Below are 27,615 nucleotides of genomic sequence, written 5' to 3'. Positions count from 1 at the left end.
GTAGTATCACTCAAAGGGTCGAGTGACCTTTGCAATTTAAGATCCTTTCCTACATATTCAGAATTGTTAACATAACTATTCTACCTAACTATTCCCCTTCCCCCTCCTAACCTAATCCTCTCTCTCTACCACTACCCCTCTTTCTTCCTATCCCAATCACACCCTACCCTTAACCTATCTCACTGTCTCTCACAACCTCTCACAATTCTCTCTCTCCTTTTGTTCTGTTCCCCCACCTAACCTTATCATCTCCCTTTGACACTACCTCTCTCTCACCCTATCACACCATCACCCTCACCTATATCTCTCACACTCACTCGTCTTACATTCCCCCTATACCCGTTTTTTTCACACTTGCACCCTCTCATTTACTTTATCTCCTTATCCTTCATCCTATCATCCTCTCTCACTCCCTCTCACACTATCCTTCTCTCACCCTCTCTTTACAAGTCACTATAGGTACCTACCTTACCTAACCTAACCTCACACTATCTATCACTCTTACTATCTCTCCTTTTCTTTCTCACCCTTTTCTCTCGATTTTTCTTCTGCTTCTCTACCATCTCTCTACACTACTTCTCTCTCTCTCTCTCTCTCTCTCTCTCTCTCCCCCTATCTCTTTATCCTTCTCCGCCCCCACTCACACTCTCCCAGTCCCTATAGTACCTACAGGTCATCGTACCTGATAATTGGAAAAATATTTAAATATCATTGAGGAAATTATTAAAAAAAAAAAATTTTAAATATTATACCTGATCAATTTCCTAATTTTTATCACGATTTTATTGATAACTTGAATAGTGTTATACCAGTGGTTAGAAACGAATAATTTAAAAATTGCAAGTAATCTATCCTCTGATCAATTAATAAATTAATAAAATAAAAATAAACCTACTGAAAAATAGAAAATCACTTACCCAATATCTGAATTTACTATAAAACTTCATCTTCGAAACATTGTTAATACACAGGCTTCACAACGAATATGATATTTAGTTGGCAAATCTTCACTGACGAATACCATCTCTGAAACTTCAATAAAATATTCAACAATATTTTTTGACCTATTCATTTTAGATTCTGAACGAAGTGATGAAGGTTTTGATTTTACAATCATGTGTGTTTTTATTTTTTTTTTTTGTGTCTGTACAGCTTAACTAGTCGAAATAATGCTTCAACTTCAAACGTCGGGGGTGGTTTCCGATGTAAAAGTGAATATCCTTGTTGCATTATAGAGGTCAAAAGTAAAAATGTTCCAACAGTTTTCAAAAAAATCGAGAAAAACAAAAAAACAAATGACAGAAAAACGGAAATTTTACACAAAACCAGTTTTCGACCAAATCAATTTTTTTATATGGTTGTAATTCAAAAACTAATCACTGTTAATACTTGAAATTTGCACCAAATGTTTATGTTAGTGTAATCTATATACAGTTTAATTTTACAGTTATTTTTAGACCACTGAAATTTTAGATTTTTCTGAAAATTTTATTTTGAAGTTTCGATAAATTTTTTTTAGCCCTATCAAAATACTTGAAATTTTAATAAAAATGTTCTCATAGGTTATTCTTATAGTGATTAAAAAATTATAAGAATACCTATGCACAATTTTTTTTTATTAGCATTCGAAGTTTAAATATTGACAAAAATTCGTCAAAACCATGAATATATTTATTTTTTTATGTCTGTCATCACGTTTTGGGGCTGTAAAAGTGCTTCGATTTTTGACCTCAGTACCTTATTCGATCCGTAAGTGAATCTAGTTGTTACTTTGGTGGTAAAAAGTATACTTAATATTTTTCTAAATAATCGGGATAAACAAACTAAAAATTAAGGTAAAAACGGGAAATTTTACGCACAATCAGTCTTCGACAAAATCGATTTTAATTTTTGATGTATCTTTAAAACGAATGACCATTGGTACATGAAATTTTCACCGAATGTTTATATAAGTATATTCTATCCACCAGGCAATTTTCAAAAATGTATGACTTAAGTTGAACTATTCATAGGTATATGCAATTTTCGATTATTATTAGTTTTTTTAAATTAATATCGATAAAAATTTATTTTTCGGGTAAAAAATCTTGAAAATTTAATACAAGGCTCTTAACATATTGTTACAATAGCAGTTGAAAAATAAAATAAATTCATTGTCACAATTTTTTTTTATAAGCATTCAAATTTTGAATTTTGACAAAATACGTAAAAATCACAAAATTCGCAAATTGTTTTAAGCTAGAAATTCATAAAAATTTTTTTTTTAAATCTAAAATTTGAAAATTTAATACAAGATTCCTTACAAATTTGTCAATCTTTATCACAAAAAAAATGTCTTCCGGAAATTCAAATTGAATTTTATTAGCATTTGAATTTCAAATATTAACAAAAATTCGTCAAAACCATAAATATTTGCAAATTATTTTGTAGTTCAAAATTCACAATATTGTTGGTATTTATATCTAAGGTTATAAAATTTAACACTAAGTTTTCCATAAGTTTTGTTTCAAATAGCTATAGAGAAAATTTGATGCATCATTATAGGAAAAATGTTTTGAGCGTTTGAGTTTTAAATTTGTATGAAATCGCGTAATGATAACGATTTATCCTCAAACCAGGTACCTATATGTATATCTATGATAAAATAATATAAGGTATTATGAATTATGATAAATACATGCAATGTTTTTGGAAAAATTGATTAACCATGCCTAATGCAAAATGCGTCTTAATTGAAAATTAAAATATTTGTTTCAAAATATAATATAATATATTGTGACAATATTTAAATATAATATATCCTAGACTGACAAATCATCTCCGTTCAGAATCGTTTTTCGTATACAAAGATACCTATCATTACATTCAAATTTAACCTACCCTTGTAAAAGGTCCACCCCACCTCATATTAATTTTTGAAAGATTGAGTTTTAGAAAATGAATAAAAATTCGATTGACATAAATTAGAGTTTGTTTATTTACCTAACATATTTTGTACGTAACTTCATAATAAATAATGACTGTACAATTTTGATGAAAATAATAAATACTGTGTGTATGAATTAGGTAGACATGCTATTTAAACAGATATTTATTATATGTATGATAACTAAGTTATAATATATTTTTCATAACTACTTAGTTCACCACTCAGTGATCAATTCTTTTAACCTTTAGGTCATTGGGCTTTATACATAGGTGTACCTACAATGTAATAACTTAATAAGTACCTATGATATTAGATATAAGATAAAAAATAAAGGTTATAAATAACTATAAATATCTATAATATACATAATTTATCAAAATAAAATATATTTTATTCTAAATTCCTGACTTCTAACGTTGGATTTGGAACAAATTACCGTTTACGAATTAAAATTGATCCCTATGAGTTTTGGTGACTGGAGTTATCAGTTAAAACGGATATTAAAATTAATTAACTAAACAAAAATTGAAAAATGTCGATTACAAACACATACCTAGGTTATAATTATGAAATTATAATTATTATACGTCTGGCAACCTAGCTGAAAAACGACGCAGCGCGTTTATATTATTCGATCTCGCGTATTTCTTAATTTCGCGCTTAGAAATAAAATATGCATCAACGATACTTGGAACTTGGGAATATATTTTTCGTGACGATAAATATATATTTAAAGTTTAACATAAGATTCAAGCCTCAAAAGAATATGAAAATAAATTTACCTCAAACATCGACTCTTTTTCGGGGTTTTGGTGAAATCCGAGATGTGAGACATCAGATACTTAATTGAAGTCTGAAAATATTATTAATTATGAAAATAAAATTATACGGAATACAGAATATTTTTAGTTTATGTTTGATCTAGTGCTCTTTGAAATTATAATTTTAGAATCTTTAATCGACTGTCACTTCTGATTCTGAAAAGACAATTGCCACAGATTATATTATTATGTTACGCTAATAGGATAAATCCAAAGATATGTAATATTTCAATAAAACTTCTATTACCAAGGAGGTTCACGTTTATGAATAATGTGTGATATAATAAAATGTGATACAACAATAACCAAAAAATATTTGTAATTTTAAATTTAAATTATAATATAATATATTATTTTTCTTAGCCTATTTTTGTTTGATTATTGATTGCGATCATGCTTCTTTTATGCATTACAGGTATTATATATCTAAAATAATCCGATTAATGTTTAATTTTTATCTTCCCTTTCTAGTTATAATGTGTTAACTTATGTTTTAAATATTTTATTCAAGATCTTATTATTTCTTCACTAATTCATTAACCACAACATGTTAACTACTAGAACTCGGATACCTACCGGTTCGTTTTTATTTTAATAACGTAAAGATTAATTATAATAACTTGTATTAATGTTTATTTATTTTACTTCGATAATTTAAAAATATTATTCCAATTTATTATTTATGAATTTTTGATATAATATTGTGTTTTTTTTAGAAAATAAATAATAAATGCAATTTTAATAAATTATTGAATTAGGTACCTACGTAAAATATAAAATAACCTATACATGAAAAAAACCTAGACATAATTATTTTTTTAAGAAAAACAAAATTTTTCAATCTTAAATAAAAAAAAAATGTTTTATCCTAATTAAATAACTTACCATTGTATCAGTACCTACATATTATATTAAATCATTATTGTAAATAAGTGTAACTAATGGCCTTTGTTGTCGATGTGAATATGCTCAATAAAAAAAAGAAATATATAAAATTGTTATAAAATTGTTTACCAATAAATCTGTAAAAATTTAATTTAATTTTAAATGGTTTAACTTTTAACCAATATGAATTATAAATATAATGTATAAATAGGTAATAATATATTAATCTATGTCAGTTGTTGGTTAATTGTATATATTTTGTATAATATTATATACCCTAATAAATACCGAATACGTGTAATTAGCCACATCACAATAAGATACGTGGTATTTCAATTTAGAGATACGTGTTATTATAAAAAAAATCCCTGAATTATCATAAAATAATAATGTCGAGACCACGTCACTAAAAGAGAGAAAAATATTTTGGTGAAGTTTTAAAAAATATAAAATATGAATTATCATAATATTACTTTACATGACAGTTACAATGTTTTAACAAAATAATAACAAAGAAGTATCAATACGTTTTATAGAATCTATTCCAGTCTTTGGATTTATTTGGTACAATTTAAGGATTAAGCTTAAATATTATACTTAAAATAACTAAAAATTCTTTTATAAAATAGTTAGGTAATAGGTTTATATTAAATTAAGTAATAATGAAATTTGCATTTATTGAAAAGCCTGGAATCTTACAAATAAAAAAGATTTAATTTTATCACGCAAAGCAAAACTTATTCCAGATACTTATTATCATTTTTATAAAAACTTAAAAATATCTGAAATTTATAATACTTATAACAAATACTAATAAAAAACTATGAAGATGGTGATTAATTTATATAATAAATTAGACTTATTATTTATTTATTTTCAAAGCCAAAGGTAGCATAATATTATTAAACATAAGGCCATGATAATTATAATGAGTAACTTTTTTTTTACATTGTATTTCAAACAAGTATTACCTATATTATTAAAATAATAATAAATTATTCAAATTCGTACATAATGTTATAGTCTTGTACTCTTATAAGTTTAGAATATATTTTTTTTTTAATTTGTCATATTATTTGTTAATTCGATACATAAAAATAAGCTTATTGTCTTAAAGACAAGTAGTATTTTATTTAAATTATTTTTAAAGATATTGATTACATACCTACAACTATTAAATTATTAATTTTCATCCTTATTATATATTACCTATACAACTATAAAATATAACATAACAATTTTAATCAAATTTCAAATAAAATTAGCAGTTAATAATATTTTATTATTCATTAATAATTTAAAGTTCAATACTGCCATAATTGGATATATGACACGAAAATAAACATAGCGTAAATTCAATACTGCCATATTTTGGTATGTCTGAAAATCAATTTCTGTATGCAATATAGCCACATATCAAAATGACAGTCTTGCATTTACTTAAAAAATTGTAAAAGACCATAATAAGTCTGACTTTTTGGGTTCAAGGGAATATTTTATTATATTTGAAAAATTCACAATTTAAAGTATGATTAAAGTACCTATTGTAGTTTTTAGTTTCAAATGCATAGGTGAAGAACTCTACATCAAAACATCTAGCAAACATCACCATTGTAAAAGTGTACGAATGTGTACCTCAATTCTTTTATGATATTAAGCCGCAAAAGAATTGGTATTAAAATAAACTTACCTTAAATATAAATTATTTTGGGCTTTGTTAGAGTCCGCGACGTGTATGCACTCCGACGCTGAAATGGAAACGCATCAGATACTGCTGAATTGAAGTCTAAAAATAATGTGATTTATGAAAAAAAAGATTAAACGGAAAGCAGGATGTTTTTCGTTCATGTCTACTTTGCTATCTAATTGAAATGTTAGAATCTTTAATAGACTGCGTCCTCCGCGACGACTTTGACAATCGCCATGGATTATATTGTACCAAATCAATAAGAGAAATCCATAGATACCTAGGTATATATTATAATACTACTTTTATATCAACGATGTCCTTGTATACAATCTGTTCATTGCAGGGCATCGGGCAATAATGAAATGACATAACTATGCCGAAATAATGCATAACTTGAAGTTAAAATTATGTATAACAAAATAAAGTACTTTGGTATTATTTTAATTATTATTTTTAAATTTATTTATTTGATTATCGATTAAGAATATTTAACATGGTGTTTAAATGTTAGAAGCACATGCATATTTTTACTAAAATATATATTTTTTATGAACTATTAAATAAAATAATAAAAATGTTGATTTAAATAAATGTGATTACTGCTTTTTAAAGTTAAAATTAAGTTATACAGTGCTAATTAGTAGGTATATAATAATATTTTATTGTAGGTATTGTTGCCGCCCCAACATAATTATAAATAAACGTAAACTAATATATCGGGCACGGAGAATAGCTGGTCGTGCGCGCGCGCGCGCGCACGCACACACACACACATACACACAATTTAAAATAAATAAATTTAATACAATACTTTTACTTTTACAACATAGTTTATTCAAACAAAAACAATTCAGATTTTAATTATTTATAAAATATTTTTAAATGAAAAAATATGTTTGGTATGTCCTTATACCTTATGGCCTATGTATCAAAGAAAAAAAAATCATCCAGTTTGAGGTAGGCGGTAATCCTAATAAATCAGCTATTGAATAATTGCTCGCACTTTCATAAAAATCCCGAAGTTAATGATGTGTTACTCGCGATCGATTTGTATGATGTCTCACTGCTTGGTAAATTATAAGTGTGTACCGAGTTGGAAGAGTTTTGTGGTCCAACAAAATATTGAGAATTGGCAGTAGAGTTGCCGGATTACATGGGTGAAATATTTTGTTCATAATACTGCACTTCTTTCATTTCAGTTTGTGCAATAACGTAGCTATCTTTATTTTCAATTCAGCTTGAGTTCTTGGGTGAAACTTTTTGAAAGTATCCGCAATGCTCAAAAATAAATTATCTATGCCATCATGAATTTTCGGTTTTTTTTTGTTTTCCAAATATTCAATCACTCTATCCACTTCAGAGAGCCAACAACGAGTCGCACATAAAAATAGTTTCGATTGTCAGCGGTCTGGCGTCGTCAACGTCCCGCGAAAAGTAACGTATTAAAAGTTAGTGTTACTCACAATATTACGGCGTCATCGCAGTGGTAATTTATTTGTCTCGGTTCGAATGATACGTCTTTTCCCTTTCGACAAGTCGCACGCAAAACACATTTTTTCGATTGCCAGCGGTCCAACGTAATCATCGTCACACGAAAAGTAACGTATAATATAATCGCGTTACACCCAATAATATGGCGTGCGCAATGTTATTAATTATAATGTCAGCAATGCGTCTTGGCTTCGTCGTCATCGTCACGCGACGAGTTACTCGAATTTGTTATACGTTACTTTTCTCGTGACATAGAAGACGTCGACCGCTGATATAATTAAACTCAGCGCGCACGCCGTACTATTACGAGTAACTCTAACTTGTTTTACGTTTCTTCTCGAGAAAACCATGACGACATCTGACCGATGACATAGTTATAATCAGCGCGCACTTCAACTTAATACGAGTAACTCGAAATTGTTATACGTTACTTTTCTTGTGACGACGACAACATATCGGACTGCCGACATAATAAATCTCAGCGCGCACGTCGTACTATTGCGAGTTACTCGAGTTTGTTATACGTTACTTTTCTCTTGACGTCAGACTGCCGGCATAATTAAACTCAGCGCACACATCAACTTATTACGAGTAACTCGAAATTGATATGTTACTTTTCACTTTACGACAACGATATAGGACCAAAGACATAATTATTCTCAACGCACACGCCGTTCTATTGCGAGTTACTCGAACTTGTTATACATTACTTTTCTCGTGACGTCAAAGGTGTCGGACCACCGCCATAATTAAACTCAGCGCACACATCAACTAATTACGAGTAACTCGAAATTGATATGGTACTTTTCACTTGACGACGATGACGTTGGACCGCCGACATAATGGATCTCAAAGCGCACACCGTACTATTGCGAGTTACTCGAGTTTGTTATACGTGTCGTATACGCCGATCACCGACGTACACAAATAAACGAACAAATCAATTATAAGCACTTTTATTAAACACTTTAACGTCCAGTGGCGAGTCACACGATCGCCACCTGGCTCTGACACTGGTGGTCAGTGGTAATCGAGTCACACGACTCTCGCCAACTGACCCCTTTTCTAACGACATCAACCAAACTTAACGAAATCAAGAGATCCGCCTTACCGTATCCTTCTCCAGATAACATCTCAAGAAAACACGAGACCTCTATAAACCGTCTCAGAATTGGCCACACCCACCTTACACACTCCCACTTAATGAAGAAGGAAGACCCCCCAGTTTGCACATGTTGCGGAACACTACTTACTGTGAAACACATCTTAACCGAATGCAGAATATACGACAAAGAAAGAAGGCTATATCAAATATCCAACCACCTTGCTGAAGCACTCAACCCGGACCCCAACAATATACACAAGATCATACAATTTCTCAAACAAACGAATCTTATAAACAAACTGTAAATTGTAAATAATACTAATCACTTAACTCCTAATTATTACTACTTTATCTTGTTTTAAATACTAAATTACTTTGTATATCTTTTTAAATATTAATGTAATATGAAAATGTACTAATAGATAATGTACTGTTACATCCAATGGCCATAGACGCCGCGGATAGTTGTTAGTTTAATAATAAAAAAAAAAAAAAACTATCGGTAATATCGATATTAAGTTTGACCAAGTTAGATTATACTTACTGACTATGCTCAAAATTATACTAATTGTTATTGTTAAAATTTCCTGTTACATATGATTGTTTACTTAACCTGGTTTATAGATTTAATTATAATATGATTTGTATATTATGCATTATACAATAACACACCCCTATGTAACATATAATATGTCCTCATATTTTTAAATAATTCTTTCAGTTGCGAATGAAATTTACATCATATGGGTTTTGTACATAAAATTAAATAGAAGTTGATGGTCTTCTCCCAAAGAAGTGGTCGTTGAATATAAATGTAGTAGTCTTCGTTCTAGTCCTTAGATTGGTCGAACATTGTTGTGTATTGGTGTTTCGGCGATGGACAATGATTTTTGTTTGAATTGCTTGGTTTATTACTTCGTCACATGCATTTAATCATATTACAATTATCAATGCCAAGGTTAAAAAATATGCAAACCTATTCAATTCTACACGTAATTGATAAGTAAAAGTATAAAACCCAAGTCAACAATCAGGTAAAAGTAAACATGTGTCAACATAATTAGTAATTACAAATGATAAAATAAAAATAAATATATATAAATTTTCAATAGAAGTTAAATTTTACATTATTCTTGTATACAAATAATAAAATGTTGTTAAAGATGTAAAATAAAGGTGTCATTTAAAAGTTATATGACATAATAATACTTACCTACTTATAAATATGTAATTACAGCAATTTGTTTACACGGCAAAAATTTAACAATTTGTTGCACTGATAGTTTCATATTGAAATGAGAAATATGTTGCAATAAGCTAATACATAAAGGTATAATAATAACATTTTTGTTCTATTTAAAATTACGAAAGTATAAACATAAATAATAAAACAATTAACACAGGAAAGGAAAAAAACAATGTATAGCATTAGAGAAAAATGAATAATATGCAGTTTTGATTATTAAATATTAGATAAATAAAACTATTATTGAGCTATAATCTTACAATATTGATTGTTACGTATGTACTATTATGTAATTATTTATGATATAGGTATGTTAAAAGTTCCATTAGATAATATATTTTGGTAAATTGATGAGCTAAATATAACTTATACATTTCTAAAATCCTAATAATTATTATAGACAGAAAAAAAACATAGTTAATACTAATACATCATTGAATTAAAGATAATAAGGTATATTATGCATTAAAAAGATTAAATAAATAAATATAAGATATTATTTTTATTCACACTTTTTTTTTTTATTCATAATAATATATTAAGACAATTTTTGAGTAATATTTTTTATTATTTGTTAAATGAATATAATAAGATATTATTAAAATGCAATGCAATACCATTTATATAAACAAATTTCAAATGGTCCTAAAACATTGTAGTTTTTCTTTGTATGATGCTCTCGGTTAATATACAGGCCGGGTGATTCTTTTAAGTGGGTACACTATTTATCTCGAAAAGTATTGGCTTTTTCAAAATATTTTTTTACATGGTTTCTAGTTGTTAAGCCAACGTTTTTATTAAAAAATTATATTTTTTAATATTTTTTATCCCTATCATTTTTTAAGTTTTTTACTTTTTTGAATGACAACATAGAGTTTTAATTTCATATTCCAAAGCTGAATATTTTTCTAAGTGTTTTGATTCATAAAAATCGAATTTAGGACGATTAGTTTATGAGTTATATGTAGTTAAAGTTTTGACAAACGGAGTAGTGGAAAAACACTGCGGGGTAACCCCGTACCACTCCACTCTGCCAATCTAAACTTTAAATACTTATAACTCAAAAACTACTAGCCCTAAATTCGATTTTTATGAATCAAAATACTTAGAAAAATATTCTGCTTTGGAATATGAAATTAAAACTATGTTGTCATTCAAAAAGTAAAAACTTAAAAAATGATAAGAATAAAAAATATTTAAAAATATTATTTTTTTAATTAAAACGTTGGTTTTTTAATAACTTGAAACCATGTAAAATATATTTTGAAAAAGTTAATACTTTTCGAGATAATTAGTGTATCCACTTAAAAGAATCACCTTGTATGCAAATCTAATATACTACACTGACTATTTGAGTTCAAAATCAAAATATCTCTCATGCACTGCAGAATATTTTTCTAAGATTTTTTGATTCTATTGTAAAATAAAAATTGCTCCTCATTTATATTACGACATTATAATTTTTTTTCCTATCTAATGGCTGATGAAAATTAAAATATTTAAACTATTAAATTTGAATTTTTTTTTTTGTACGACTAAGCTACAAAAATAACTTTAGCAACTATAGATTTATATTTTGCATGAGGAATATATAATTAATTATTATTAATCAAATAGGTATCAAAAAAAAAAAAATAAATAAATAAAAAAAATATTAAATACGAACCTTTAAAGTTATGTCACTCACACATGTGAACATTAATGTTGTATTTCTTCAAAACGTAGGTACCTAATCTCAAAAATACGCAATAATACTGTATGAATGCACATACACGCCAAGTCAAAATATCGCATAAATATGTGATAGGTACATATTAAGTCAAAATATCGAATTTTTACTTTGCACAAAAATTCGTATTCGCGAAAATTGTGCGCTAAGGGACAATATACCCAAATAAATACACGTAAAAAAAAAAAATAAATACTTAAGTCTTGAGGTACCAAAACATGAATATATGCACAAAAAAAGAAAAATTTAGTGAACACACACATAAATGTTGAGTCAAAAATATCGTCTAGGTATATAGATTCCACAATCTGTGGAAAGGTTGAGGTACCAAGTCACGCAAAAATTCTCAGAAAAAAAATCCGTGTATACTGTACACACACACACACACACAGGTCGTAAAATCACGAGCCACGAATTATTGGGCGCCACTTTGTCGTATACGCCGATCACCGACGTACACAAATAAACGAACAAATCAATTATAAGCACTTTTATTAAACACTTTAACGTCCAGTGGCGAGTCACACGATCGCCACCTGGCTCTGACACTGGTGGTCAGTGGTAATCGAGTCACACGACTCTCGCCAATAACTGACCCCTTTTCTGTCTTCACATATTCTTTAAATATAAATTTTACAATCGAAACACTATCGGTAATATCGATATTAAGTTTTATCTAGTTAGATTATACTTACTGACTATGCTCAAAATTATACTAATTATATTATTAATATTTCCTGTTACATATTATGATTGTTTACTTAACCTGGTTTATAGATTTAATTATAATATGTTTTGTATATTATGCATTATACAACATACATTACTTTTACGACAATGAAGTTGGACGGCCGACAATATTAATCTCAACACGCACGCCGTTCTATTGCGAGTTATTCGAGTTTGTTATACGTTACTTTTCTCGTAACGATGACGACGTCGGCACGCCGATAATATTAATCGCAATGCGCACGCCGTAATATTACGAGTAACTCTAAATATAGTTATACGTTAATTTTCGAGTAAACCATGACTACGTCGGTCCCACGGCATAATTAAACTCAGCGTGCACATCAATTTATTACAAGTAACTCGAAATTTTTATGCGTTACTTTTCTCATGACGACGAAGACGTCGGACCGCCGACATAATATTAATCCCAGTGCGCACATCAACTTATTACGGGTAACTCGGAATTGATAAGGTTACCTTTCTTGTGACGACGACGATATCGGACGGCCGACATAATTAAACTCAGCGCGCACATCAACTTATTACGAGTAACTCGAAATTGTAATACGTTTCTTTTCTCGTGGACGACAATGAAGTTGAACCGCTGACATAATTAATATTAACGTGCACGCTGTTCTATTAAGAGTTACTCATGTTTGTTGTACCTTAATTTTTTTGTGACGAAGACGGCGTAGGACCGCCGACATAATTATTCTCAACGCGCACGCCGTTCTATTGCGAGGAACTCTAACTTGTTATACGTTACTTTTCTCGTGACGACTACGACGTCGGACCAAAGACATAATTAAACTCAGCGCGCACATCAACTTATTACGAGTAACTCGAAGTTATTTTAAGTTACATTTCTCGTAACGATGACGAATTTGTTATACGTTACTTTTCGTGTTAACCATGATGACGTCAGACCACCGACATAATTAATCTCAAAACCTATGCCGTTGTATTGCGTGTAACTCAAGTTTGTTATACGTTACTTTTCTCGTGAGACCACTTTTGGCGACCGGCATCGCTGACCACTGGTTCTCCAGCGGTCCGGCCATCCTCAGGCCATCCTGTTCCTGTCTGTTCACCACCGTCGTCCGGTATAGTTTGCTGTGACCGTGGGTGTCGTCTCAAATTTGTTATACTACGTTGTCGTTGTGGGACGATCGACAAATCCAGTCTGTATATTGTGCCGCATGTCTACGATATTATATATTTTATTATTATATTAAAGTTGCGTCGATCGTCGATCTGTTATTATAATAGTTTGTGTGCGGGTGTGATTCTCATCGCCACCCGCCGCACGTATTTACACGTGCAGCCCGCACTTTCGTGTGCGTCCGTACTAAGTCGTGGAGCGTGCGTATGTCTAGTGTGTGAAGCATGTACGTTGCAGCAGTCACGAGGTAAACGGACTCACTCCGGCTGAGCCGTCTGCGACATATTATAGTATATTCGCGTGAACATATCCGATATCCGTCATCATCGTAGGATCCCGTCAGTTGTGACCAGCGGTATCGTTATTAATATTATTATTATTGTTAGTGAAAACACTGACAATAGTATGGCGTTCACAATATATTTAATTATGTCAGCTGTCCGACGTCATCATCGTCACGTTTAAAGTTATGAACAAGAAAATCTAATTACTTGCAATAATATGGCGTTTAAACATGGTTTAGATCAGGGATGGCGAACCTTTTTGTACCAGCGTGTCAAATAAAAATGTTGGTTGGATTTTGTTTTCCTTGCGTGTCAACTAGTTTGATAACCCTTCTTTAAACTTAAAAATTCCTACATCTATGGTTTTAATGATAAAAATACAAGTCAAATATTATATTATCAAACAATTTAAATATATTAGATATCAAAAGTATAAGTAACACGTAAGTTTGTAAAAAAATTTAATTCATAAAAAATAAAAAATATTGAAACGTTAAAAAATACAATTTTTATACATGTATTTTTAATGAGAACTTTGTTGCTGCATTTTATTGGCTAATGAATCAATTTTTGGACTGTAACTGGTTGATTTTAATTGAACACACGCTTCGCTTAAATCTGTCCCAAGACGATTCCTTACAGTTGACTTAATAAAATTCATTGAAGAAAAAAGCTGCTCACAAGCATAAGTAGATCCAAACATTGTCAATAAAGAAAGAGCTAGTTTTTTCATAGATGCAAATGAATTTGGAAGACTTTTCCACTCATTATAAGAATCAAATTTTCCGATTCAATGTTCCTACCAATTTCACTATGATTATTTTCCAGCTCATTATTCAAATTAACAAATTTATTTCTCCAAATATTACTTCCCTGAAATTCTATTAACTCCATTTCTAAATTTTCAATACTTGTCCTCTCAAAAAAACTAAATTCAATTTTGTCAAATTTAATATTATGTGGATTTATTAAAAATTCTAAAGTTGAATCTAGTTGACGAAATTGGGAAAATTTGCTTGAAAATAATTTGTATGCATTTTTTAATATTTTTACATATTTTGTTATCATTAATTTCATATCAAGTTGATTATCTTTAAAATGTTTTGAATTAATTAATTGCTTTTTCAAATAAGGAAAATATTTCAAGTTTTCATTTTATAGATCTTTACAAAAAACTTCAATTTTTTAAAAAAAATGTTTAATATTATCAAACATAGTTATAATTGTTTGATCTCGGCCTTGGAGTTTTTATTTTAATCATTATAAATTGCAGCAAAATCTGTGAAAAATATCAAATCATTCAACCAATTTAAATCATTAAGCTCTGGATAATCTTGAGATTTGTCCGACAAAAATAAACGTACTTCTTCCAGTAATTCAACAAATCGATGAAGAACTTGCCCGTGACTCAACCATCGAACATTATTATACATAAGAAGGCCAGAGTATTGCGACTCGACCTCTTCTAATAATTTGGCAAACTTTCGGCTGTTTAGAGCTCGAGATGTTATGAAATTGACAATTTTTGTAACAGTTTCCATTACTTTTTGAAGCGATTTCATACTATATTTTGCACACAACGCTTCTTGGTGTAAAATACAGTGAAAGTTGATTATAGGATGCGAAATTTCATTTGAAAAAAGTTTAATAAATTCATTGTGTTTACCAACCATATTTGGAGCCCCGTCAGTAGTTATTGAAACAATATTTTGAATATTGATTTTTAAATTTATAAACTCTTTATGTACTTTATCCATAATATCATGACCAGTTGTTTTAGTAGAAATTGTTATTAATTTTATTAATTCTTCTTTCATAATATTAACACTAATAAATCGAACGAAAACTACTAAACGAGCCTGAGAAGTTACATCTGTACTTTCATCAAGACAAATCGAAAAAACTGTTACTACATCTTCATAAAACACAAATATTTTTAAGAATGATTCAAATGCAACTAAACTAACAACTTTTTCAAGTAATATTTCAAGAAAATCAAATACTAGAACTTTGGATGGATATGTCGATCGCCTCATTAATATACAATAACATGTAATAACTAATATTGTTTTCTTTAGTAGAATAAATTCTAGATAACTGAATACTAATAAAGATACCTAATTATGATCAAAAGGCAGTTAGTAATTAGTTGAATTTTAATATTTTTTAACTACCTACCAACCTACCTAATGATTAGGTATATATATATACCTAATTTATTTATCAAATAAATTAATGTATAATATAGATTAGGTCATAATCTATATTATACATTCACTAATCAATTGTTTTTTTTATTTAACTAAACTAGTGCTATTATAATTTATAGGAAGAAATATGGGAAATTCGTGCTAGAGCGTGTTATGATGCATCTGCAGGGACAGCATTAAGTTTAACAAAAATAAAGAGTATTAAAAATAAATATTGGTAATTTTTAATTTTATCGTTATACAATGTATTATAACTTTTAAAGAAAATAATTATTATTTTATTTTGTTTGTTATTTAATTTTTTGTTATTACCTATATATTATTAATAGTTAATTTTGTATAGGTAATTTAAAATAAAGTTATTCATTTATGTTCTGTTTTTATAATAATTATAATAAAGTTTGTTTCTTTTTTTGTTAAAAGTTCTTATTTATTAACACTATAGTGTTGAGGTCGTTGAAGGGTCTAAATAGTTGTGTAATTACTGTAAACACTCACAAATTAATTAATTAAATACTAATTCTAATTACTAATAATATTAAAATCTAATATTCTAAACTTAGAAACAATATATTTTTATTTATTTATAATTACCTAACTCATAACTACCATTATTTAATTTAATATTTAAAATGGATCATTATTCATCAATAAACTTCAATAGTTTTGATTTTACTATACTTGAATAACTATATTTAACAATAATGTAAACATCAAAAAATGTTTTATTTAATACAGTATAATAGACGTATTATACAAATGAAAAATATAATACGGTATTTTTACATCACTAAGTGGGATACAGAAAAACTAGCAGCTGTTAAATTATTATTTGGTTTTGTTGCATATTCAGCATTTATATTATATGATATTACACCTATACTGTTTATACTAACAATAATCATAAGTATCATATTACGATCGGTGGGGACTGTCCATCGGTTATTAACGAGTAGAAATATATTGTACGTCATTACGATTTATACTGTTAACAATAAATGTCTATATAATACGTTTATGTTATTATTTATATTTATAATACATAACAAGTATAAACGCAGCATTGAAATTATTTGATTGATTTTTAAAAGGTTTCAATCCTTGCGAAATTTATTCCAACTTTTCTTCAGTTGATAAAGAAAATATGTCCGAATGAATTGTTTCAAAAAGTATTTTTACATTAAAACTGCGACTAACTACTGTTTCATTACATAAAAAACATAACATTTATTATTTTTTTGAACTACCCCATAATCTACGGTCCATAGTTCGTGAAATGATCTCCCACTTTTACTTTTTGACATCATTATTTCTACAAATATAACCTTTGAATTACTATAAAAATAACACTCACCAATAATGAAAACTGCAAAAATTTAACACATGAAACACATTCGACTCGACGAATGAGTAATGACTAACGCTAGCCGTGGGAGCTACACGTTATATCCGTTATGTAAAATATATATAGCTAATAAAGTTCTTAACGAATAAGATTTTTTATCGAAAAGTAATAAAATTGATAGTTGTTGAGCAGTGTAGATATTCGATTCAATGCGTTTAGGTATAATACCATAAACTTAATATTTCATTTTTGTAACCTCAATATATTTTAGTCTACGTCTATAATATTATGGTCTTAGAATAGACTATGAAGACTGCACTATGTATTATCAAGAAAATTAAATGAAAGGGAATCGAATAATGATATAATTACGTTTTTTAGTTGAACATGGTTAAAAAAGTTTGAAAATTGTGACTACAAAAATAAAATAAACTAGAGGTATATTTTAAAAATAAAAATGGAAAGGGGGTGTTGGCGCCCGCAGGCAAATAATTATTAAGAATCAAAAAAGAAATTTGGAAAAAATTATGGTCTTGGAATACACAATGAAGTCTGCACTATGTATTCTCAAGAAAAATTAATGAAAAAAAATATGAAGGATAATTAAATAATGATAAAAATTATATTTTTTAGTGGCAAGTGGATAATAAAGTTAAAAAGTTGTGTCCAAAAAAATAAACTAGAACTATATTTTGAAAATAAAAATGGAAAGGGGGTGTTGGTGGCCGCAGGCAAATATATTTTAAGAATCAAAAAACAAATTTGGATAATATTATGGTCTTAGAATAGACTATGAAGATTGCACTATGTATTCTCAAGAAACATAAATGAAAGGGAATCGAATATGATATAATTACGTTTTTTAGTTGAACATGGTTAAAAAAGTTTGAAAATTGTGACTACAAAAATAAACTAGAGCTATATTTTAATAAAAAAAATGGAAGGTGGTGTTGGAGCCCGCAGGCAAATGATTTTTAAGAATCAAAAAACAAATTTGGATAATATTATGGTATTAGAATAGACTATGAAGATTGCACTATGTATTCTCAAGAAACATAAATGAAAGGGAATCGAATCGTGATATAATTACGTTTTTTAGTTGAACATGGTTAAAAAAGTTTGAAAATTGTGACTACAAAAATAAACTATAGCTATATTTTAAAAATAAAAATGGAAAGGTGGTGTTGGCGCCCGCAGGCAAATATTTTTTAAGAATCAAAAAAAAATTTGGATAAATAATGGTCTTAATGTACACAATGAAGACTGCACAATGTATTCTTAAGAAAAATAAAAGAAGGATATAAATTATCATGATAAAATTATGTTTTTTTAGTGGCAAGTAGCTAATAAAGTTTAAAAATTGTGTCCACAAAAATAAACTAGAGGTAAATTGTGAAAATAAAAATGGAAAGGGGGAATTGGCACCTGTAGGCAAATGATTTTTAAGGATCAAAATATAAATTTGGAAAAAAATTATTGTCTTGGAATACACAATGAAGACTGCACAATGTATTCTTAAGAAAAATAAAAGAAGGATATAAATTATCATGATAAAATGATGTTTTTTTAGTGGCAAGTGGCTAATAAAGTTTAAAAATTGTGTCCACAAAAATAAACTAGAGGTAAATTGTGAAAATAAAAATGGAAAGGGGGAATTGGCACCTGTAGGCAAATGATTTTTAAGGATCAAAATATAAATTTGGAAAAAAATTATTGTCTTGGAATACACAATGAAGACTGCACAATGTATTCTTAAGAAAAATAAAAGAAGGATATAAATTATCATGATAAAATGATGTTTTTTTAGTGGCAAGTGGCTAATAAAGTTTAAAAATTGTGTCCACAAAAATAAACTAGAGGTAAATTGTGAAAATAAAAATGGAAAGGGGGAATTGGCACCTGTAGGCAAATGGTTTTTAAGGATCAAAATATAAATTTGGAAAAAAATTATTGTCTTGGAATACACAATGAAGACTGCACAATGTATTCTTAAGAAAAATAAAAGAAGGATATAAATTATCATGATAAAATGATGTTTTTTTAGTGGCAAGTGGCTAATAAAGTTTAAAAATTGTGTCCACAAAAATAAACTAGAGGTAAATTGTGAAAATAAAAATGGAAAGGGGGAATTGGCACCTGCAGGCAAATGATTTTTAAGGATCAAAATATAAATTTGGAAAAAAATTATTGTCTTGGAATACACAGTGAAGAATGCCCTATGTATTATCAAGAAAAATAAAAGAAGGATAATTAGATCTCAATAAAATTATGCTTTTTTAGTGGCAAGTGGATAACAATGTTTAAAAATTGTGACCACAAAAATAAACTAGAACTATATTTTGAAAATTAAAATGGAAAAGAGGTATTGGCGCACGCAGGCAAATGATTTTTAAGAATCAAAAAAGAAATTTGGAGAAAATTATGGTCTTAGAATAGACTATGAAGATTGCACTATGTATTCTCAAGAAACATAAATGAAAGGGAATCGAATATGATATAATTACGTTTTTTAGTTGAACATGGTTAAAAAAGTTTGAAAATTGTGACCACAAAAATAAACTAGAGCTACATATAGAAAATAAAAATGGAAAGGGGGTATTGGTGCCCGCAGGCAAATGATTTTTAAGGATCAAAAAAGAAATTTGGATAAAATTATGGTCTTAGAATAGACTATGAAAACTGCACTATGTATTCTCAAGAAAATTTAATGAAATAAAATATGAAGGATAATTAAATCATGATAAAAACTATGTTTTTTAGTGGCAAGTGGATAATAAAGTTAAAAAGTTGTGTCCACAAAAATAAACTAGAACTATATTTTGAAAATTAAAATGGTAAAGAGGTATTGGCGCACGCAGGCAAATGATTTTTGAGAATCAAAAAAGAAATTTGGAGAAAATTATGGTCTTAAAATAGACTATGAAAACTGCACTATGTATTCTCAAGAAAAATTAATGAAATAAAATATGAAGGATAATTAAATCATGATAAAAATTATGTTTTTTAGTGGCAAGTGGATAATAAAGTTTGAAAATTGTGACTACAAAAATGAACTAGAACTATATTTTAAAAATAAAAATTGAAAGCGGGTATTGGCGCCCGCAGGTAAATGATTTTTAAGAATCAAAAAAGAAATTTGGAAAAAATTATGGTCTTGGAATACATATTGAAGACTGCACTATGTATTTTCAACAAAAAAAAATAAATGAAGGATAACTAAATCATGATAAGATTATGTTTTTTAGTGGCAAATAGCTAATAAAGTTCAAAAATTGTGTCCAAAAAAATAAACTAGAGCTATGTTTTGAAAATAAAAAATGGAAAGGGGTATTGGTGCCCGCAGGCAAATGATTTTTAAGGATCAAAAATAAATTTGGAAATAATTATAGTCTTGGAATACATAATGAAGACTGCACTATGTATTTAAAAAAATAAAAATAAATGAAGAAAAACTATATCATGATAAAATTATGTTTTTTAAGTGGCAAGTGGCTAATAAAGTTAAAAAATTGTGTCCACAAAAATAAACTAGAACTATATTTTGAAAATAAAAATGGAAAGGGGTATTGGCGCCCGCAGGCAAATGATTTTTAAGAGTCAAAAAAAAAATTTGGAAAAAATTATGGTCTTTGAATACACAATGAAGTCTGCATTATGCATTTTCAAGAAAAATAAATGCAATAAAAACTGAAGGATAATTAATTCTTGATAAAATTATGTTTTTTAGTGAGGAGTGACCAATAAAGTTTAAATATTGTGTCCACAAAAATAAACCAGAGCTATATTTTGAATATAAAAATGGGAAGGGGGTATTGGCGACCGCAGGCAAATGATTTTTAAGGATCAAAAAAAAAATTTGGAAAAAATTATGGTCTTTGAATACACAATGAAGTCTGTATTATGCATTTTCAAGAAAAATAAATGCAATAAAAACTGAAGGGTAATTAATTCATGATAAAATTATGTTTTTTAGTGAGGAGTGACCAATAAAGTTTAAATATTGTGTCCACAAAAATAAACCAGAGATATATTTTGAAAATAAAAATCGGAAAGTGTTATTGGCGCCCGCAGGCAAATGATTTTTAAGGATCAAAAAAAAAATTTGGAAATAATTATGATCTTGGAATACATAATGAAGACTGCACTATGTATTTTCAAAAAATAAAAATAAATGAAGGATAACTATTTCATGATAAAATTATGTTTTTTAGTGGCAAGTAGCTAATAAAGTTAAAAAATTGTGTCCACAAAAATAAACTAGAACTATGTTTTGAAAATAAAAATGGGAAGGGGGTATTGGCGCCCGCAGGTAAATGATTTTTAAGAGTCAAAAAAAAAATTTGGAAAAAATTACAACTATATTTTGAATATAAAAATGGGAAGGGGGTATTGGCGACCGCAGGCAAATGATTTTTAAGGATCAAAAGAAAAATTTGGAAAAAATTATGGTCTTGGAATACATAATGAAGACTGCACTATGTATTTTCAACAAAAAAAAAATAAATGAAGGATAACAAAATCAGGATAAAATTATGTTTTTTAGTGGCAAGTAGCTAATAAAGTTTAAAAATTGTGTCCTCAAAAATAAACTAAAACTATGTTTTTAAAATAAAAATTGGAAAGGGATATTGGCGCCCGCAGGCAAATGATTTGTAAGTTTCAAAAACGAAATTTTGGAAATAATTATAAACTTGGAATACATAATGAAGACTGCACTATATATTTTCATCAAAAATAAATAAATGAAGGATAACTATATCATGATAAAATTATGTTTTTTAGTTGGAAGTGGCTAATAAAGTTAAAAAATTGTGTCCACAAAAATAAACTAGAACTATATTTTGAAAATAAAAATGGAAAGGGGTATTGGCGCCCGCAGGCAAATGATTTTTAAGAGTCAAAAAAAAAATTTGGAAAAAATTATGGTCTTTGAATACACAATGAAGTCTGCATTATGCATTTTCAAGAAAAATAAATGCAATAAAAACTGAAGGATTATTAATTCATGATAAAATTATGTTTTTTAGTGAGGAGTGACCAAAAAAGTTTAAATATTGTGTCCACAAAAATAAACCAGAGCTATATTTTGAAAATAAAAATTGGAAAGTGGTATTGGCGCCGCAGGCAAATGATTTTTAAGGATCAAAAAAAAAATTTGGAAATAATTATGATCTTGGAATACATAATGAAGACTGCACTTTGTATTTTCAACAAAAAAAAATAAATTAAGGATAACTAAATCATGATAAGATTATGTTTTTTAGTGGCAAGTAGCTAATAAAGTTTAAAAACTGTGTCCTTTAAAAATAAACTAAAACTATATTTTGAAAATAAAAATTGGAAAGGGGTATTGGCGCCAGCAGGCAAATGATTTGTAAGTTTCAAAAACGAAATTTTGGAAATAATTATAAACTTGGAATACATAATGAAGACTGCACAATGTATTTTAAACAAAAAAAAATAAATGAAGGATAACTATATCATGATAAAATTATGTTTTTTAGTGGCAAGTAGCTAATAAAGTTAAAAAATTGTGTCCACAAAAATTAACTAGAACTATGTTTTGAAAATAAAAATGAGAAGGGGGTATTGGAGCCCGCAGGCAAATGATTTTTAAGGATCAAAAAAAAAATTTGGAAATAATTATGATCTTGGAATACATAATGAAGACTGCACTATGTATTTTCAACAAAAAAAATAAATGAAGGATAACTAAATCATGATAAGATTATGTTTTTTAGTGGCAAATAGCTAATAAAGTTCAAAAATTGTGTCCTCAAAAATAAACTAAAACTAAGTTTTGAAAATAAAAATTGGAAAGGAGTATTGGCGCCCGCAGGCAAATGATTTGTAAGTTTCAAAAACAAAATTTTGGAAATAATTATAAACTTGGAATACATAATGAAGACTGCACTATATATTTTCATCAAAAATAAATAAATGAAGGATAAATATATCATGATAAAATTATGTTTTTTAGTGGCAAATAGCTAATAAAGTTCAAAAATTGTGTCCAAAAAAATAAACTAGAGCTATATTTTGAAAATAAAAATGGAAAGTGGTATTGGCGCCCGCAGGCAAATGATTTTTAAGAGTCAAAAAAATAATTTGGAAAAAATTATGGTCTTTGAATACACAATGAAGTCTGCATTATGCATTTTCAAGAAAAATAAATGCAATAAAAACTGAAGGGTAATTAATTCATGATAAAATTATGTTTTTTAGTGAGGAGTGACCTATAAAGTTTAAATATTGTGTCCACAAAAATAAACCAGAGATATATTTTGAAAATAAAAATTGGAAAGTGGTATTGGCGCCCGCAGGCAAATGATTTTTAAGGATCAAAAAAAAAATTTGGAAATAATTATGATCTTGGAATACATAATGAAGACTGCACTATGTATTTTCAAAAAATAAAAATAAATGAAGGATAACTATTTCATGATAGAATTATGTTTTTTAGTGGCAAGTAGCTAATAAAGTTAAAAAATTGTGTCCACAAAAATAAACTAGAACTATGTTTTGAAAATAAAAATGAGAAGGGGGTATTGGCGCCCGCAGGTAAATGATTTTTAAGAGTCAAAAAAGAAATTTGGAAAAAATTATAACTATATTTTGAAAATAAAAATTGGAAAGTGGTATTGGCGACCGCAGGCAAATGATTTTTAAGGATCAAAAAAAAAATTTGGAAATAATTATGATCTTGGAATACATAATGAAGACTGCACTATGTATTTTCAAAAAATAAAAATAAATGAAGGATAACTATTTCATGATAAAATTCTGTTTTTTAGTGGCAAGTGGCTAATAAAGTTAAAAAATTGTGTCCACAAAAATAAACTAGAACTATATTTTGAAAATAAAAATGGAAAGTGGTATTGGCGCCCGCAGGCAAATGATTTTTAAGAGTCAAAAAAAAAATTTGGAAAAAATTATGGTCTTTGAATACACAATGAAGTCTGCATTATGCATTTTCAAGAAAAATAAATGCAATAAAAACTGAAGGGTAATTAATTCATGATAAAATTATGTTTTTTAGTGAGGAGTGACCAATAAAGTTTAAATATTGTGTCCACAAAAATAAACCAGAGCTATATTTTGAAAATAAAAATTGGAAAGGGGTATTGGCGCCAGCAGGCAAATGATTTGTAAGTTTCAAAAACGAAATTTTGGAAATAATTATAAACTTGGAATACATAATGAAGACTGCACAATGTATTTTAAACAAAAAAAAATAAATGAAGGATAACTAAATCCTGATAAGATTATGTTTTTTAGTGGCAAATAGCTAATAAAGTTCAAAAATTGTGTCCTCAAAAATAAACTAAAACTAGGTTTTGAAAATAAAAATTGGAAAGGGGTATTGGCGCCCGCAGGCAAATGATTTGTAAGTTTCAAAAACGAAATTTTGGAAATAATTATAAACTTGGAATACATAATGAAGACTGCACTATGTATTTTAAACAAAAAAAAAATAAATGAAGGATAACTATATCATGATAAAATTATGTTTTTTAGTGGCAAGTAGCTAATAAAGTTAAAAAATTGTGTCCACAAAAATTAACTAGAACTATGTTTTGAAAATAAAAATGAGAAGGGGGTATTGGCGCCCGCAGGTAAATGATTTATAAGAGTCAAAAAAGAAATTTGGAAAAAATTATAACTATATTTTGAAAATAAAAATTGGAAAGTGGTATTGGCGCCCGCAGGCAAATGATTTTTAAGGATCAAAAAAAAAAATTGGAAATAATTATGATCTTGGAATACATAATGAAGACTGCACTATGTATTTTCAAAAAATAAAAATAAATGAAGGATAACTATATCATGATAAAATTATGTTTTTTAATGGCAAGTAGCTAATAAAGTTAAAAAATTGTGTCTACAAAAATAAACTAGAACTATGTTTTGAAAATAAAAATGGGAAGGGGGTATTGGCGCCCGCAGGTAAATGATTTTTAAGAGTCAAAAAAAAAAATTTGGAAAAAATTACAACTATATTTTGAATATAAAAATGGGAAGGGGGTATTGGCGACCGCAGGTGAATGATTTTTAAGGATCAAAAAAAAAATTTGGAAAAAATTATGGTCTTGGAATACATAATGAAGACTGCACTATGTATTTTCAAGAAAAATAATTGCAATAAAAACTGAAGGATAATTAATTCATGATAAAATTATGTTTTTTAGTGAGGAGTGACCAATAAAGTTTAAATATTGTGTCCACAAAAATAAACCAGAGCTATATTTTGAAAATAAAAATTGGAAAGTGGTATTGGCGCCGCAGGCAAATGATTTTTAAGGATCAAAAAAAAAATTTGGAAATAATTATGATCTTGGAATACATAATGAAGACTGCACTATGTATTTTCAACAAAAAAAAATAAATGAAGGATAACTAAATCATGATAAGATTATGTTTTTTAGTGGCAAGTAGCTAATAAAGTTTAAAAACTGTGTCCTCAAAAATAAACTAAAACTATATTTTGAAAATAAAAATTGGAAAGGGGTATTGGCGCCAGCAGGCAAATGATTTGTAAGTTTCAAAAACGAAATTTAGGAAATAATTATAAACTTGGAATACATAATGAAGACTGCACTATATATTTTCATCAAAAATAAATAAATGAATGATAACTATATCATGATAAAATTATGTTTTTTAGTGGGAAGTGGCTAATAAAGTTAAATATTGTGTCCACAAAAATAAACTAGAACTATATTTTGAAAATAAAAAATGGAAAGGGGTATTGGCGCCCGTAGGCAAATGATTTTTAAGGATCAAAAATAAATTTTGAAATAATTATAGTCTTGGAATACCTAATGGTAACTGCACTAAGTATTTAAAAAAATAAAAATAAATGAAGAAAAACTATATCATGATAAAATTATGTTTTTTAAGTGGCAAGTGGCTAATAAAGTTAAAAAATTGTGTCCACAAAAATAAACTAGAACTATATTTTGAAAATAAAAATGGAAAGGGGTATTGGCGCCCGCAGGCAAATGATTTTTAAGAGTCAAAAAAAAAATTTGGAAAAAATTATGGTCTTTGAATACACAATGAAGTCTGCATTATGCATTTTCAAGAAAAATAATTGCAATAAAAACTGAAGGATAATTAATTCATGATAAAATTATGTTTTTTAGTGAGGAGTGACCAATAAAGTTTAAATATTGTGTCCACAAAAATAAACCAGAGCTATATTTTGAAAATAAAAATTGGAAAGTGGTATTGGCGCCGCAGGCAAATGATTTTAAAGGATCAAAAAAAAAATTTGGAAATAATTATGATCTTGGAATACATAATGAAGACTGCACTATGTATTTTCAACAAAAAAAAATAAATGAAGGATAACTAAATCATGATAAGATTATGTTTTTTAGTGGCAAGTAGCTAATAAAGTTTAAAAACTGTGTCCTCAAAAATAAACTAAAACTATATTTTGAAAATAAAAATTGGAAAGGGGTATTGGCGCCAGCAGGCAAATGATTTGTAAGTTTCAAAAACGAAATTTTGGAAATAATTAAAAAATTGGAATACATAATGAAGACTGCACAATGTATTTTAAACAAAAAAAAATAAATGAAGGATAACTAAATCCTGATAAGATTATGTTTTTTAGTGGCAAATAGCTAATAAAGTTCAAAAATTGTGTCCTCAAAAATAAACTAAAACTAGGTTTTGAAAATAAAAATTGGAAAGGGGTATTGGCGCCCGCAGGCAAATGATTTGTAAGTTTCAAAAACGAAATTTTGGAAATAATTATAAACTTGGAATACATAATGAAGACTGCACTATGTATTTTAAACAAAAAAAAATAAATGAAGGATAACTATATCATGATAAAATTATGTTTTTTAGTGGCAAGTAGCTAATAAAGTTAAAAAATTGTGTCCACAAAAATTAACTAGAACTATGTTTTGAAAATAAAAATGAGAAGGGGGTATTGGCGCCCGCAGGTAAATGATTTATAAGAGTCAAAAAAG

The 27,615-nt window shown here is 27.9% G+C and overlaps 1 long non-coding RNA gene across 1 annotated transcript; it reads right to left on the bottom strand.

Moving 5' to 3' along the window:
• Positions 1-922: 922 nt before the first annotated feature.
• On the bottom strand, positions 923-12,419 carry LOC149055257 (uncharacterized). The gene is made up of 4 exons (XR_016192070.1): positions 11,834-12,419; positions 6,326-6,421; positions 3,712-3,782; positions 923-1,032 (listed from the first exon to the last, which is right to left on the bottom strand). It is a non-coding gene; the product is annotated as an uncharacterized LOC149055257 (long non-coding RNA).
• Between the last annotated feature and the right edge of the window lie 15,196 nt (positions 12,420-27,615).

The sequence above is a fragment of the Diuraphis noxia genome, unplaced genomic scaffold (assembly GCF_037042655.1).
Source record: "Diuraphis noxia isolate RWA-SAM2 unplaced genomic scaffold, SU_Dnox_SAM2 contig0005, whole genome shotgun sequence".
NCBI classification, from domain to species: domain Eukaryota; kingdom Metazoa; phylum Arthropoda; class Insecta; order Hemiptera; family Aphididae; genus Diuraphis; species Diuraphis noxia.
The sequence above is the reverse complement of the archived record's forward strand: the minus strand, read 5'-3'. Positions and strand labels throughout refer to the sequence as shown.